Source organism: Anarhichas minor, unplaced genomic scaffold (assembly GCF_050575085.1).
Source record: "Anarhichas minor isolate MPS153535 unplaced genomic scaffold, ASM5057508v1 ptg000042l, whole genome shotgun sequence".
Taxonomy (NCBI): Eukaryota; Metazoa; Chordata; class Actinopteri; order Perciformes; family Anarhichadidae; genus Anarhichas; species Anarhichas minor.
In genome coordinates, this window is record NW_027466488.1 from 9,300,242 (window position 1) to 9,318,230 (window position 17,989).

At 42.0% G+C, this 17,989-nt stretch overlaps 1 protein-coding gene across 3 annotated transcripts in view; it reads left to right on the forward strand.

Moving 5' to 3' along the window:
• znf536 (zinc finger protein 536) overlaps window positions 1–17,989 on the forward strand; it is a 110,947-nt gene that overhangs the window by 72,805 nt on the left and 20,153 nt on the right. The window contains exon 1 of one of the 3 annotated variants that reach the window (XR_012959155.1): window positions 13,302–13,816. The exons of the other annotated variants lie outside the window; for them this stretch is intronic. The gene's annotated coding sequence lies outside the window, so the exon portion shown is untranslated. Of the gene's footprint in view, window positions 1–13,301; window positions 13,817–17,989 lie in introns of those variants that run through there. 3 annotated transcript variants of the gene reach the window in all.

Consider the following 17,989-nt stretch of genomic DNA (forward strand, 5'->3'; position numbering starts at 1 on the left):
TCAGATATGTGCGTCACTGCGTCGTGTTCAAGCGTGTAATTCTAGGTGTTTCACTTACTCGGACCTGGAGTCTTGTAAGTGCTGAGGTAGGAGAGCCGAGGTGGAGGGGGCAGGGCCTCCTCACACTTTGCTACACCGGCCCATTTCTTTGCATGTGAGCCAACGTCTCCCCCAAAAAGCTGTAGTGATACCTGCTTTGGTGCGTTCTGAGTTTTAAACGTCCAGTCGATTACGTGGCTTGACTGCGGAGACATGGGTGCTTGCTTCCTTTAACCACAGAGGCCTGTGATGTTGGTTAAGCAGCCGTTTTCTAACTCTTTTCACACACAAACCAAACGGATTCTTTCAGGTAGATCGTCAGAGGCACTCGGCTCAAAAGCTGCCACGAAATCCTGAATCAAATGCTCCAAAATCCTTTTGTTTCTAACTCTCTGCTATTGTTTTAGATGATGGGCATTTTAGCATTGACATTGTCCGTTTAGATACGATGGGAAGATTTTATTATAGTGTTAATCTCTATAAACTGATATCTGTAGGCAGCAGGAAAAGATTTTGGTATCTGAAGCGTTCTGGTTTCCCGTTTGTGGTCTGAGTACTATTGACTTGTCAGCAGGCTTTGGTTGCATGCAGGTAAATAGTCAATGTGGAGAGAAAAAGAGGCGGAACGCATTGAAATGCACTCCCAACGGCTATCGTCCGAGGGTGATTTTGCTTTTTATTAGCTGAAAAATAAACTGTGAACTGGCTTCTTGTAGAACAATCAGGTCTTAGATGTCGTGACTCAACTGTAATGCCATTCTTGCATCTGGCCGATCAGACTGTAAACAATTACCGGAAGAGGAAGTCTTAGCCCGAATATTCGTTATCTAGATACCTGCTGGCTACACCAGAAATATTAGCCGATTGGTTCTGAGGTTGATATAATGGTAAAAAAATGAAAGAATATTAGAAAGTAGTTACTGAAGTATGAAAGTACATTTTCTGCATCTTTATACTTCTACCCCACTACATGTCAGATGGAAATGTTGTATTTTTTACTCTACATTTATATGACAGGTTATTACTTGGCAGATTTTGCAAATGTGAGTTAATGTACTGCATATCTCCCTACACCCTGTTGCCTCGACACAATGAGGATGCTCCCTCTCCCACTCCCACCTCTCTCTTATGTTCATGCATCTCATCTTTGCACTGGAGGAGCTGCCCTTTCATAGCTATAGAAATCTCTTTTTGTGCCATAAAGCAATCTGGCACACAATGAAAAACACGTTATAGATGCCAGTAGAAGCTGCCAGTCTTCTTGGTCGGTTGTTTGTGGTAATTAAACACTGATGCCGACAAATGGAGGTGATAATGATTTATTGATGTTACAATGCTACAAGTCCTACATTTGACAATCAGAGGTTTGCTGCAGTTATTGCGGTTCAATATAGAACCACCGCCCAAACGGGAGAACCCTTTGAAGATCCCTCTCCTTCTCCGGATGCAGCAGTGGCTGAATACACGGTTGAGTACGAGCACCGATCGAGTCCTGGCTCGGTTCTCCGCTCCGTCCAGAAGGCAACTCGGCAGGACGTTAGCCGGCTCAGCATTCTGGGATAGCTGCCCGGGGGTCCCGGATGACCTCAAGAGTTAAAAGCAAACAGTGGGAGAGATAGACGAAGGCATGGAGGAAGCATGAAAACTGACAGAGAGACAGGAGAAAGGAGGGTTGGAGGTATGTGGATGAAGGGGGGAGGGGGAGAGATGGAAGGTGGGAGGTTTTTGAGAGAGGGGCAGGAAGACGGAGGAACTGGAGAGACGGCGGGACACAAGTAGGATAAAACCATCAAAAAATGTACACTGAGATGTTATACAAGAAAAAATGAAAAGATTTACAGGAGACGTACAGACAGTGGGGGGATTACAGAAAGGAAGTGGACACCACTGTCTGTCTTTTGTGGCTTATGTCCATTTATACCAACGAGGGGAAATCTCAGTGCTGCAGCATGAGATGATATTTTAAGTACGTCCAACCAGTTTGTCGTTGCGCATTGCACAAAGAAAAAGTAGGAAAAGTTACAGATATAGTTGTGAAAGGAATGGGGAGAAAAAAAACACTTGAGAGCAGAAGTTTGAAGCATTCCTTTGAAGCTCACGGTTTGGCAATGAGACGTTCCGCAAAGACATCGAGGCCGACCCATGAAGATTTTAAAAAAAAAGAGGAAGGAGATGGAATTAGTAGCGCGAGATGAACGAGTAAATAAGTTTACAAGACGGACTTAAAAGTTAATATGTGTGTGTGTGTCTGTGTGCAGCAGAGAGAGAGAGAGAGAGAGAGAGAGAGAGAGAGAGAGAGAGAGAGAGAGAGAGAGAGAGAGAGAGAGAGAGAGAGAGGAATTGAGAATGTTGTCCCTCAGATGGACCCGGTGAGCGACATGTCAAATCTGTCATTTCCCTCATCGGCCGCCCCGCCCGCTTTCCCACAGTCGTCTTCTCCTTGGCCCGATAATGACGCTTAAGAAGGTAATGGTGTAAATGAAAGCTGCCCCCCCCCCTACCTCCCCCCATCCTGCATGTCTCTATACCTCTCTCTCTCTCTCGGGAACAAAGAGGCCTTATTATACCTCCCTGTCAGCGTCACTCTGTGTCTCACCGCTGTACAATCACTGTTTTCAGCAGCACTGTCAGCATGGGGTAAATGGAGAGAGAGAGACTAAGAGAGTGGGCGAGACAGGTAGAAGGAGAATGGGAACCTCTCTCCCCAGTGGCAGTATTCAACACTAGTTATCCAGAAGTGCTCTTTTTTATTTTTGTAGTTTGAAGCGCATCGTTCGTTTGTTGAAAATGTCTTTGTGTGGACCTTTTTTCTTTAAAAAAGAAAAAAAGGCTTGAACAGGCAGTGTAATTTATTTGAGGCACGCGTTCACACGACACACATATGAACACACACACACACACACACACACACACACTCCTTAAGTCGAGAGATATCTTCTTATTGGGGAATCTTTCAATAAATCAATGTGACTTTAAACACATTTCCCAGGCGACGCGGCTGACCTGATAAGAAGTGAACTAATCTCTTTTGAGGCTGCCGGGAGAGCTTTGAACCAAATCTACTGTGCATCTATCACCAAGGTTATTTGTCAATGGCTGCTAATCCCAGGTAAATTTCCCTGGTTTTATATCAGGGGTTCTCATGTCTGAAGTTTCTCGGCCTTGGGAAAATAAGAGCGCAGGCTTACAGAAAGTCGGGGGAACAAAAGAAATGTTATGGATTTCAGCAGCAGAACAATGGCTGAGGGAGGGAGAGGGAGCAGAGAGGCACAGAGAGGAAGAGAGAGTTCATGAGTCCTTCTTTACGCCTCACAATCAAAGTTGCATGCATCGTTATGCAATAGTCTGTTATTGTAATGCTCATACAATATCAAATGTATTACTTTTAAGCGTACACAGAAGTAAGATGCAATTTTGATTTCTTCGTTCCATCGGCACGAACAACAACAACAAAATCAATGTCTTTTTTTCAACTGACCACACCGTTTTTTTGATTATGAGCCTTCGCCAGACGGCTGAGATGTCCTTTAATAGTAAAAGTACACTTTCAATAATTGGCATATATTTTTCTCCATTAAAGTGAAATAAAATACATTTTCGGCTTCAAAATATCTTTGGAGAAGAGCAGTGTGTAAAACCTGAGAATACAAGTACTTTCTATGTCGCCCATGTCTGTAATGCATTAAATATATACGTATGAAGCATTATAATATCTTCATAGCACTGTATAATTAAAGTTATAAGCACTCAGGAATATTTATCATGATTTATTTATTATGATGACTTATAAGGTCAACTATCTTAATACTTCATTTTGTCGTCACTCACTGACATGGATCATCGGGTATTATAATTCTCATAGGTAATAATATCTTTGCAATGCACTTTAAAGTGATTAGAAGTCACTCTAAGTGCTCATTGTTTGCTTTATAAATAAAGTAAAGATGTGTTGCATTTTGTGTGTTGTTCCTGCATAGATTTAATGATATTTTTACTTCACTTAAATCACCTAATGACCACTTAGAATAACTTAAAATAACATTATAATGCATTATTGGAGTGATTATAATGCATTATAAGAATAGTATAATGTACAACAACTGATTATAACGCACTTTGACCCTTGCAAAAACCAATGTCACTGAGTGACCAGCAATTATGTAGTATTATGATACTTGACTTTATAAATCATTATAAAAGGCTTTATAATGTTTAATGATTATAGTTTTTCAGCACTATGAATATAAATGAGTGCATATAACTATAATTATACAGTGCCATAAACCGATTATAATAAAAAATCTAGTTATTTTACATATAACATAAACATACTAAACATACTTCTTTTTTTAAAGATGAATAAATACTGTTACAAATTCAAAATAAAAGCCTATGTTTATATCAATAAAAAGTAATGTAGTCTGCAGCAGGAGAACAACGTGTTGGATCTCCTTATGGTTTTCTAAAGATCATTGCAAGAAAGTATTTCCTGTACACTTCAATGAGGACAAGCCCCCTTTTTTTTGGGAGGAACCCAACCGGTAGAGAGGACCATTGAGGGGTCCGACGCACTACTTTGTACTACATGCTCCCAAAGGTTTCTATGTCCCCCGTCACGATGTGCACCCCACACAAGGTCGGAGCGGAGATCCAGGAGGCCCGGCTTCGGGGGTCATGTCTGTGTAATGTACGAGCACCCAATTAGCAGAGCACACAAACTAATGATTGTGACCAACGTCTGGTCCGACAATTTGAAAAAAACAAAAAACAATGTTCCACCTTAACCTATTACAGGCAAGCACCGTCCTACCCCGCACACACACACACACACACACACACACACACACACACACACACACACACACACACACACACACACACACACTCTCTCTCTCTCTCTCTCTCTCTCTCTCTCACACACACACACACTGACTGTTTGGCAATAAATAATTGATCGGACACATTACTGAAAGTGGGGAGTTTTGATGTCTCGGCCATTGTTTTCGTGCCGCACTCCCTCACATGGAAAGAAACCTTTCTTTGATTTCCTTCTTCTATTTTTCATTTTCATCCCCTCTTTCTTGTTCTCTCTCTCTCTCTCTCTCTCTCTCTCTGTCTCTTGTAGTCCCGTCCCCCCCCCCCCTCCCCCATGTGTGCAGAAGATCATGGAAAATCTCTTGCCATATCTGTCATCTGTCACGCTCTCTGACGAACAGTTTTGATCTCTCGCTCCTCTGTTTACGGCCGCTGTCAGGCGAAAAGAATCGTAGCCGTGAGTGCTTACACCAGCGCGTAAATAGTTTGACGTGTGGCTCCGTTACAAAGTTGCGGGGAGTAAATAAGGAACCAAACAACCCACGCGGAATGGCAATTAAGTTGTGCGTCTGTTTTATGAAATGTTTGGAGCGGCGTGATTTCGGCTCACTCTTTTAACATTTCCGAAGTCTTGATATCAAAAGCGTGTGTGTGTGTGTGTGTGTGTGTTGCTTTGTTCCAGTAGGACTCATTGGCTCTGAGAGATCAGAGGGTGAGCGCAGCATATTATGGATAGCTACACACACACACACACACACACACACACACACACACACACACACACACACACACACACACACACAAGGACACACCACACAGTGGGGATGGCGGAGGAACATGATGCGATTGCTGTTCAATCTTTCCGTGGTGAGGTCATGGTATGAAGGTCCAAGTGACATGGAGGATTTAGAGGAGAAGACTTTCACAGCTGAATGGAACACGTTTCAAATATTCACATTAAATCCAAACAGCCTTAAGACTCAGTCAGGACGACATCATCCTGCTTTTTTCCCCCTTTAACTGGAAATTGTAATATTTCTTCAATGTGTATTCTTCAGTTAAAATATTTCTTCTTCTTTTTTGCATCTTTGGAGATGTTTTTTTTGTCTGCATGGCATAAGCCTGCAATGACTGTCTGACCCACAATCAAGCTGCTGCTTGTGGATGGTTTTTAACTGTGTCTTAAGTATTTTATTCTCTGAATACATGATAGGAAACAATGCTAAGAATGAGCTGTGAGATTTTTAATCTCAATGAGGCCTTTCTTTCACTGTTAAACAAAGTTAAGTTTAATGAGGGATGCAGTGGAAAACACATATTTTTGTTCCAGAGTATATTGCATTGTATATAATAATAAGAAAGTACAGTTAATAATTGACAGGACCTTTAAATAGAGATAGGTTGAAATGCCATCTTGATATTATTGAGCTCAATTCTTCACCATAGCTTCAGAGAACGAGATGGAAAAAGTAATCTTGACAATTTATTTTCCTGCACATTTGTTATTTTTACCTTTCTTTCTTTTGTAAAATGTTCTTTTTCTCCTTTTGAGGTAATAATAACACCCCAAAGGTTTCTTTACAGCGCATAAATGGCACACAATGCCAACAGGATGTTGATCCGAAGAGGATTGCATTGCTTTTATATGAATCAGTTGAAATCAGTTGGAGCCACTGTAAGTTTATGGCTACGCGGACAGCTCGCAGACAAATCAGTACGACTGTCGAGGACAGACAGAAGGCAGAGAGGAAATGACAAGAGAGCAAGAGACACGGAAAAAGAGAAATGGAGAGAGAGAGAGAGAGAGAGAGAGAGAGAGTGAGCGATTCAGGGAAGAGGCAAAGACGAGGAGGAAGTGGAGGGGTTTGGGGGGGGCTGATCTTGGAAAGGTTTAGTATATCATAATTATCCCGTTAAGTAACGGCGGAGCGGCCTCCCCGGGGGAATTTGTCTTAAATGGAAGATTTGCAAGGAGAACGGGTCAGAGAGAAAAACGGCTTCCAGTCGGCAGGAAATCCTGTTTACATTTACATAATCACATCAACACTCACTCCTTCTTCTTCTACTTCTCTTTCTTTTGGGTGCCTTTTCAAAAAAAAAAAAAAACAGGGTAAAAGACAAATGAGGGAGGGCTTTAGGCTGCTGCTTGTCGACGTTTGTTGTTCTTTCTCTTTTTTTTGCTGGCTCTTATTTTCTTAAAAGTGCTGCCAGTGTTGGCAAGAGTGCCTCATTTAAAAAAAAAAAAAGTGTTTTAAATCTCGTGCCAACACCTCTCAACATCTTCCCACCTCGTAATGTCCTCTTTAAGTGGAGTTCCTCAGACCTTTTGGCCTGTTTCCCTCGTTTGGCATGGTGGGGGAAAAAGAAGAAGAAAAAAGCTTAAGCATAAATAAGGAATGGCGTGCCCGGCTGTGTGAGTCTTAATTGAGATCTGCTAAGAGCAGGCAGCAGATGTTTGTAGCAGCAACTGTTGAATCATCAGAGACCACGGAAAGCCTGTGAAACCATGTTAAAAAAGAAGCCAGGTGCTCCACATTTTTTCTTTTTCTTTTTTTTATTCCTCACTTTCTCTTTTCTCTCTCTCTCTCTCTCTCTCTCTCTCTCTCTCTCTCTCTCTTTACATCATGGAAAAACTGAAGCGGTGATGTGAAAGTGTGTATGGGGAGTTTTTGAGGAGGGGGAAAAAATAAATGAAAAACACAAATATGTGGGTCAGCAATGGTTTAGCAATGCTAAACTATTGTTCAGTGTCTGCATCCTTCGTGTATCTGCCAAACAGGAAAAGAGAAGAAGAAAGAAACTGTACGGAATATTTCTCTCGAGTTACCCTGCATACATTTTAAATATATTTTATGATATACAACATTGGATATAGTATTATATATTGATATTGCGGATAGTATTTATTTTAAATAATATTATTTGTAGCTGTGGAGCATCACTCACATCATGAGCATGTAAAGTTGAAAGACTGTGACTCATAAAAGAACAATAACCAAACATCGCTCGGTTACATCCTTCACTAGCTTAGTGGGAACAATTTGTGTCTTTTTATATTTAAAAACCTTGGCAGTTCGAACTACGTTCATTAAGTATCGTTTGATAGAAATGCATTGATTTATACGAAGGACGCATGTTTCTTTTTCTTTTTCCTTTTCTTCTTTTGGCCTCCAAAGAGAGTCGAGACAGGTTCAGTGTGACAACCACCGGATTTACAAAAAGCATTGTCGGGCACCGACCCTGAATACCCCGTCATGTTACAATGACAGAGCACAAAGAGACCAAGAAACTATCTCTCTGCTGGAATAACACCTGGTCCCAGGTTTTCTATGTGTTTTTAGAAATAAACCCAATGTGAGCATGAAAATAAAGCTAAATAAAATCCTTCAATTTAAAAAGATTTCGACACATACTGTAGGGGTGTACAGTCCTTCACAGATTCACAGTTAATCAATGACGTACAACCAGTTGATAGATGGTAAACATGGGACGGTTGGGGCCCAGTGGGAATTTAGGGACCACACACACTGAACTAGAGTCAGAACACTGTTCTTATTTAGATGAAGCCTTTTATTTTATTTCTTCCTTTTTTTTCTCCTTTAATTATTTTTTTTCTTCTAAATGCTAAAATACATTAATACTGAATGATGAAGTACAGAGAGCCGTTCCTCCTCTTCCTCTTCCATGTCTGCCGACTAAGACCAACCGCCTTCTCCTTCCTCACAATCTTAACTCCTCTCATTCATTTACCTGCAACATTTGAAAGCTTGGGAGAATGCACCCCCCCCCCCCCCCCCCCCCCCCCCTTGTCACAGTAACGCTGGGAAACAGCGACAGGTTCTCCGTGATTATGAATGATAACTATGATAGCTGGGTTACTCTGCTGTCTGTTGTTAATCTGCCTCTGTAGAGACTTGGTTTATTTCCATCTCAGGATCTGCATCGTTTATCTCTCCGTCTCTCCAGTCTTTCATTTTCTGCACTTTTGGGGTTTGGGCCGATAACCGATGACGATATTTCAAACCTCTGCACTGAAGCCACTGATTGTTGAGATTTAGGAAAGACTCACCAGTATCCATATTTAATGTCATTACTCATATTCTTTACTTTCCTGTGTGCGTCTTTATGAGTGAGTATTATAGACTGTAGCAGGGCAACGTACTTAGCGTTGCCCTATATATGCATATTGCCCTATATAATATTGCCCTATTTGCTGCCGTCTCCAGTTCGTGTTCTCCTCCCTCTGTGATCTACTGTACATACATCCTCCATACTGTGCAGCCACACTTCTTTTGCATCTTCTCCTCGTCCTCTTCGTCGTCGTCGTCGTCGTCGTCGTCGTCGTCGTCGTCGTCGTCGTCGTCGTCGTCGTCGTCGTCGTCGTCGTCTTCTTTCGCAGTCAAATGAATGGGTTCGGGGATACATTTCAATGGCCGATTAACAGACTCCGTCTTCCTTCCCATCTCCCATCTGGCTTCGTGCCACACCGAATTAGTAACCAGATTTGTCACCACCACCGCGCCGGTACGGATAACGCCGCGCGCTTGTGGGAGGGCCGCGGCTTGCAGATTAGCGCCTACAATTAATACAATTGACTCGCAGGAAGGCCGTCTGCTCTCTTGTGTTTTGTAGTTTACTGCTGCAGCACTTGAAAACCAAGCGGCGGAGAAGAAGTTCGCACGGCCAGATAAAGGAAAGAGTTTATATATGTGTGTGTATGTGTGTGTGTGGGGGGGGGGGGGGGGGGGGGGGGTTTATTGTTGAATTAAGCATTGTGCACATCACTGTCTTAACTGGATTCATTCTTTCTATCAAGCCATAGAGGTATTCTTCCAATTACATGAAAGAAATCATCACAGCTTTTTCTTCTTCATCCTCATCCTCATCATTTGTAATAGTAGTATAAATAGTAGTACAATAACAATAGATGATTGGAGTTTTTATTTTATTTATTTTAAACACAGCTGTTAAGAGAGGAAGTAAACATTATAAGAATAGATAGAAAGATAAGAAACACCAACCCCAGCAACACACACAGAGAGAGGTACAGCTCCGTGAGTGGAAACACATCTAATAAGCCAGACTGAGGGCGCTAATCCAAACATCCAGTGGCCTCTCAGCCTTTGTCCGTATCTCAGAGAATGAGGGAAGGATGTTAGTTCATGTAAGTACAAACCTTTCCCCCACCAAACAAAAAAAAACAAAAAACAAAAGAAATATCTATGTCCGATGAGATGACCTCACCTATTCCCGAACAAAAGCTTCCTTTTCAGAGAAGGATGGACGGTCGAGATAGTCGAAACTCGAGAGCTCAAATCCTTGATTTCCCCGTGAGAACACGAAGGCAACGCAGAGTTATCTGGAATGGCAGACACACAAAGTTGTGAATACACACACTCAGAAGAGACAAAAAAACAAAAAAATTAAAGAGAGAAAGAAAACAAGTTCTCCAAAATAAACAGCCTTCATTTGAATGTGATGGAACCAGGGCACATGGGTAATCTGGCACTTTAATGATTTCTTTCTCTCTCTCTCTCTTCTTTTTTCTGCTCTTTCTATCTCTCTCTCTTTTACATTAGACTACAGGCTTTTTCAAAAGCACAGTGTGTCACAAGCATTTAAGATGTGGCCTTTTTCCCCCCTGCACATTCCAACGCCATTATGCTACATTGTTGCTGAATAAAAGGCGGTATTATGTTCCAGCCCCCCCAGTAAAAAGGGCAGAAGTGGACCCAGTTTTTATCTGCTGAACGAATCAATCAGGATTATGTCAGCTGAAAAGAATCACAGACAGCCGTCGCCAGGCACTGTGTCTCTGTGTCTCTGTGTGTGCGTCAGTGAGCTCTATCCCCTCCTCTGTGTGCAAAGGATGGGAAATTTGCATCGGAGGAAAGCACTTGTTGGTTATGAACATGCCCGGCTTGGTGACAAAGATGTCATTTGGGGTCTAAAATGCAAGAGGGATTTCTTTTCTTTCTATTTATGTATTTACCCCCCCCCCCCCTCAACCCAACCCTTTCTCCTCCTCTGTGGGAGGATTGGAAGGGCACTAATTATCATTTCAGCTGAAATGATTAGGAGATCAAATAGGGATCGAATGCCATTTCCTTCCATTAATGCAGGGGGTTTAGAGTGCCTGTCATGGCTTGGCTTGTCCTAGGGCCTGTGGAGGAAAAAAACAAAACAGGGAGAAGAGAAAGCGGCGAAGAATGGAGGATAGAGAAGAGGCTTAAGAGGAAGGGGGCGAGGGAGGGACAGGACGGGACAGGGGTTTGGCAACAGAGAGACAGAAGAGTTATTCAGCTAAAAGGCCAATACATTTTGCAAGCGCAAGTTGAAGACCAGAAAGCCATCATTTGAATAGGGGAAGATAATTAGAGCCACTATTTTTCTTGAGTGATTTTTCGAAAGCTGTACAGAACCTGAACTCTGAAAAAGTTATGGAGGGACACTGCCAGCCTTTTAGGTGTTACTGCAGAAGGTTGGTCTGGTCCCCTCCAGAAACCCCCAGAGCGAACAACACATACGTGACTAATGATCAAGACCATGCATTTTCATTTGGAGGGTTACTTCAGTAAGTTACTTTTGTACTTCCATAACATTGTGAGACTTGAGAAAAGAACGGATTAGAAAAAGAATCGTCAAAATCGATGCAGGAGAAACAGATAACCAGTCTGTAGTATGGGTTAGGCTCCAAAAATACTGGATCCTACACATCCCATGATGCAGCTTGATAGCATCTCTTTAATAGCGCCCAGTCAAGGCAGAAAGTGGAGCACCAGAATAACCCCTCCATATTGTATGAATATTGTGCATCAATTTATGAAGAGTTATTGAGAAGCAGGCAACAGCTCTCCAAGCCACAATTTAGCCCTTTACCTCGGTCATCTGAAGACGATGTTCACAGAGTTCAGGAGCGGAGGAACAAACACAGGACTTTCACTTAGGAGACTGCCGTTTCTGTCCCAGGTGAAACATAACGAGTAACTTTTGTAAGTACTGTTGTTGCCTAAACCTAACCAAGTAGTTTTGTTGCGTAACGTAAACCCAAAAACTAAGTGAATCTAAGATGGAAGTATTATGCCAGTAGGCCCTAAAATACCTTTTTCCCCCCATAGACTTACGTTGGGAAAGAGATGTGTGTTTTTTTATGTAAATTAACTTCCCAGTATGAACACTTGAATAGCCCTCATCTAAATCATAAGGTCTGTATAATACACTAATAGCAGAATCCAAAGTTATCTCCCTTGGCATAATGAACTGCCGTGCATGTGAGCAAGCCAAGACCGACCTGAGCTCTATGGGCCTCCATGGATGCAGATGACCCCGCTTTTTTTATACGCAGGAAGTCAAACTTTCTTTGGCTTCATGCGCCAATGAGACACTTACAATAGGATACAGCGCCTCTGACGCTGTATTCACTTATCTTTATGCATCCTTGAAACTGACACGCCATCCCAAACACGTCTGCATTTGATGAGTGGGGAGTGAGTGTTGCTTTCGTAGAGCAGTTTAGACACAGACTGGGGAAGTTGAATAAAAGTGGATGGTGCAGCGCAGCTACCAAACTAAGATAGCTTCCCCCATTTTGGACTCTGTCATGACAGATAAGATAAGATAGACTTAATTGTCCAAAAGGACATTTGTCTTGGAATCATACAGTGTCTGCTGTTAAAACAATACAAAATAACATATTGCACACATACATTACATACACAGACTGTCGCCAGTCCACATGCACACACAGTACCTACAGTACAGTAGCCAACAAATACATGTCACACTGCCCATCGTACAACACACCTGTAGTGTATAGTTGGGACAATACTAGTATAGTTGCTATTTGCTTTGATGGACAGGGGGACATGACATAGTTGTCTTTTGTCAGACTGGATAGAGCTCCTCCAGAAGACATTATACAACAGGTTTTACAGTACTCCCCATGAGTGAACTGACTTTAAACAAACCATCGATGTGAGAAAAGGTCTGTTCTGAATATGCATATAATATATCTGCTAAATCGACATCCTGTGATATTTCCTTTGATCGTGGCCTTCAAGATTCAACCTCGAAAGTTTGATGCTGAACGCAAAACTTCAGAACACAAAACAAGCGATGCCGAATTGGGAACCTAACAAAGTTGGATGTTTCCATTAAAAAGATCAGAGAGACTCGAGGTGGATAGCTGGAAGATTAGCGAGAAACGGGCGATGCGAAAGGGGGCAGGACGGGGAGTGCGGATGAGGTTGTGATTGTTTCAGCACGTCAGATGAGAGAAATGTCAAAGAGAATGTGAGAGATGACCTCTGCGTTCATCGCCCATTAATGACCCTGCAGCTCCCAGCTTCATTTTCCCTCTCATCAAAAACATTAGAAAGAAAAAAAACATTTCCTCCTGTCTCCAATAGTCATTTCCCCCCGCATTGTATTTATGTATTGAAAAAAAAGGTAATAGATCAAGCACATTCCATTATTCTCTTATAAGATCATTAGCAAATATAATTAGATATGAAAGAAAGTAATTTGGAGAGGAGAGGGGAGAAAAGCGCTATCAGGCAGAGAAGACAGATTGTAGCATCAGAGTGTTTGGGCTTAAATTGCTCAGCGGAGGTATTATCAAGCCGGCAATCTTTTAGCCTCAGAAATAGTTTTGGAGACAGAGAGCGAGAGATAGAAAGAGGCCACTAACATTCACTTCATTGTGTTTCCCCCAACTGCAATCATTCTTCTCTTTTTTTTTCTCCTTTTTTTCCTCGCTTTCTTTCTTCTTCTTCTTCTTTTTGCTCCTCCTCTGAATCCTCCCATCCTGTCACATGCGTCACCTCGTACTAGACTCGAGAGTTCGCAGCGAAACGAAACTGAGTTTATAAAAAGAAAACAAGTTGACATGGAGTCTTCACACACACACACAGACTCACGCAAAAAAAAAAGAAAACACATTATCACAGACAACAGAAAACAGGTAACCTTTTTTACCCGCACCTCGCACATATTGATTCGGCTTTTGTATTATTTTTGCAACTTAAGAAAAACAGAAATAACACACAAATTGCGCTATTGCCTTGAAGTTGCTTTTTTCACGAGGAACCTTTCCCCGCCACATGCCTCGTCTCCTCTCTCTCTCTCTCTCTCTCTCTCTCTCTCTCTCTCTCTCTCTCTCTCTCTCTCTCTCTCCACCTGCGCTCACAGGAGTTTTTCCCTCACTCTTTGTTGCACCTTAACACCACACTATGTTTGTCTAATAGGGATCTGAGTCAAAAGCAGACTGGGAGCACAACAATACTGCTGCGTCTCACCACAAATTTGATCTTTTTTTTCCTCTCTCCCTCACCCCTTCTTCTTCTTCTTCTTCTTTTTCTTCTTTAGTGGTGCTTTGAGGGATTGGGGGGGGGGGGGGGGGGGGGGTGCAGAGGAGGGGTGGCAGGGTGGATGTGGATTTTTCTAGTCTTTTGTGCAAATCACAGGGAATGGTGACTATAAACATCCTGTATTCATTAAAACCATCTAAAAATACAATTTTGGAAGGGGTGTGGGGGGGGGGGGGGGGTGCACTCACTTCCTCGCCGCTCCTCCTCGGTGTATACAAGCGGGCCGTGTTATGCCTGGTGCCGCTCATATTTACATATTTATAAATACTGGGCCGTACAATGAGACAGGGCCGTGCCAAGAACAACACTTTCTGCTCGCGAAGGGCCCGGATGCCTGGGAGAGCGAACAAAGGAGCCACAGCCACCTTCAGCGGCACACCGAGGGTTCACAGAGCTCCACTCTGCACTCCGTTAAAGTCCATATGGACTATGAGGCCCGTGTCTATAATGCATTATAAACAGACTTATAGCGCCTTATAATCTGCTCATAGAGCAGTATAATTATAGTCATAAGTACTCATACATATTCGTAATGGTTTACATTATAAGGCATTTTTATAATGACCTAGAAGGTAATGTGCCATAATACTTTATGCTGGTCGCTCACCAACATAGTTTCTTGTCAGGATCATAGTGTGTTATATTTCCCATAGTTCTAATAGATTACAATGTTTTTTTACAATGCATTATACTCCCTGTAATAAGGCATTATAATGTTATTATGAGTTACTCTAAGTGGTCATTGTTTGCTTCAACTGAGGTGAAGAAACATCATTAAATCTAAGTTTAAACTTTGTACAAAACACTGTGAGAATTAAGTTCTACTTCATTAAAGCTTCCTAACTGACCCAGCTGGTCACCAGTCACATGTGTCTCCCTGTTGTGACCTGTGCAACCAAAGAAATGGTTTTCTACATCTTCTATCATTTTAACACTCACAAACACAAAGCGCTGTACATAGACAGCATAGAAAGAAGAAGAAAAACAATCACTAATATAAAAAAGAACAGCGAAATACAAGCACCCAGTTAAAACATGGTATAAAAAAAGGTAGAACGAGTGAAACTATTTAATAAACATCAACAAATACGACCAGGTGTCAGGTGAAAAGGCAAGTCTGTAAAAATGTGTCTTAACACAGTATTTAAAATAGTAAATAATATGCATCGTACATGTCATCATAAGATTATCAATTTCTGAAAACATGGAGATCCAACTAAAAGGGAATTTGGTTGAACTGACCATTTAAGTGCATAGTTTCAACATCTTCTATTGACATTTAGAAAAGCTTGAAGTTGAACACAAAATGTCAGCTCAGTGAAGCTTTAGGCCCTTTTAAAAAAAAATAACTATCGACTTTGAAAAATCTATTCCGGCTGAACCCTAACGGTCATCGCAAAATACAAGTGCTGAAACAGAGGCACCAGCGTTTCCCAGTCATTAGTCAGCTTTATATGTAAGAAACGCACAACTGTGCCACACTGCCAGTGCTGCACTGCAAAGAAAAAAAAGGCAGCTTCTTGTGTGATGTATCGCAGACTGCTGTTAATGTCAGGTGATGCCTCTGAGACCAGGTGCTCACACTTATTCACACACACATAGTCCAGTGCGTCCCAAGGCGGTCTTCCGACACATGCTCCGAGTGCGGTGGTATGCCATTGTTCCGTCCTCCTACCCATTTATCCATTCTGTTAAGCATGACACATGTATTAACAGTGGATGGATCCTGGAGCTGTGTGTCCTCACACCATATGTTTCCCTTTCCCAGGTCCTATCCTCTCCAACAACCGCCCCGTCTCCATCTGCCGTATCGCAACACGCCACGAGAGGGTGCACTTGCTCTTTCACGTTGTGTTTAAGGAGATTTCAGACGAGCATTTAATGCAGATGTACTGCCGTTCCCTATATACGAGACAATTTACTGAGATGGATTTTTATCACCATCATGTATGCACACCGCAGCAACCCGTAAGACGGGCCGAGTGTTTGAAGGAAACACGTCGATGAGCGTTCATGTGATAAACGAATGCCAGGCAGCTTCTTTTTTTTTCTGTGTCTGTGAGGTGCATCTGCCGTCTGCCCGAATGGGAAATTAAAAACTGCGAGGGGGAAGTTATGCTAAATCTATAAAGTTGGCCAGGAAATCTCTCTCCCCCCCCGTTCACAGTGGCAGTTGTTTGGGGAGAAGGAGCACCGTGCTTAAATAATAACATTCCAGGTGGCTTAGTTAATGAACAGTGAAAATCAAATATGGGGCCCTAATCTGGAGCTCGTTACTGGAAGTTTCTTTACAGGGAAGTCAAAGGCAGGAAGTGCCCTTGGGGAGAGCGAGACACTTTTTGGAGCATCAAAACAAGGAGACTTTATTTATTTTGGTTTATGTTATTGTACATAGAATGAAAAATTGTTAACGTAATGGACATGAGCAGATAAGTGATGTTTAACAGTGGCTCCTTTTGACTATTTGTTCCAGTGTTTCGGTCAAATGATCTGCTCATTTAGCTCTGACTTTTAATACAGACTCGTTGAATTTGAATCAGCAGGGAAATGACGGCTCTAAATGTATGTAGAGGCATATGCTCAGCTGTCTATGTGCAGGCTTCAGTGTCTTATTTACTGTATTAGCTTGCCATCTTGTGGTGAGAGTTGGTTATGAAAACACATCCTTTACTAGTGAGCAATTGTAATGGGAGAATCTGATGGGAAAACAGCAGTTAGTCGACTATAAAAGAGACCAACCCTTCCACATACATAGCTTTACTCTCACAGCTAGTCACGTTACAGCTGCTGTGTATGATCCAATCTGATTGCATCTGATATGTTCCACTTTTTTCAATCTACCAATATCATTAGAATAAACTAAAACTATTTGTAATTATCCTTTAGTATCACTGGACCGATCCGACGCGGAGAACGCGGAGCACTAAAAGCAGAAACCCATATGAGACGTAAATAGTAAACGTGGGTGCGAGTGCTCCGCTCTGCTCACAGACGGCTCCGGAGTCATTACTCAGTGCTGAATCCAAGAGATGTTTTATCACGTTATTAGCTCTTTATTTTCCCTCCGCTACTACGCCGCCACTTCCTTTCATTTTCAGATCCATTTCCGTACTCACGAAAAGAAGAAGAAGAAGAAGAGAGAGAAAAAAAAAATAGCACGGCTCAAATAAACCTGTGTTTTAATTTGGTTTTGTCAGATTCATAACGCCACTTTAAAAGAACATGACATGCAAATGTGTTTGCCGGTGTTTTATTGCAAAATAATTTTCTAAGAAGTTGCTGAGGGAATGAAAGTGTAGAAAAGGGGGGATTGTGTTATTTAGTGGCCGCCGTTGTGGGACCTAATTACAGTTATGCATTTCTTACTGCCTCACCGAGTCTTAAAACTTTTTTTTTTATTAGATTTACTCACTTCAATTCTCACCCGCTGTCACACTTCCTGTCACGCTTATTGAGCCGAACCGACTTGATTGTAACGAGTACGACGCTCCTCCAGTTGTCATAACCATAACATGTAAGCGTCTCATATCATTTCAGAAATGAGCTTTTCACTGAGCGCCCCATCGCTGTAGATTATGAACAGCAGATGCAGCAATCTAATGAATCTAATGCTGACCTGCTGCTTATGGAAAGAGGATCTTCTTACCTTGCTAATATCACTTACAGTGATATTTGTAGTAGTAACAGAACAAAAGAATGCAGTGCAAACCACAATAAATAGTGCCGCGATACACTTACAAGTGTGAATTCAGCTACAGTATATGGAC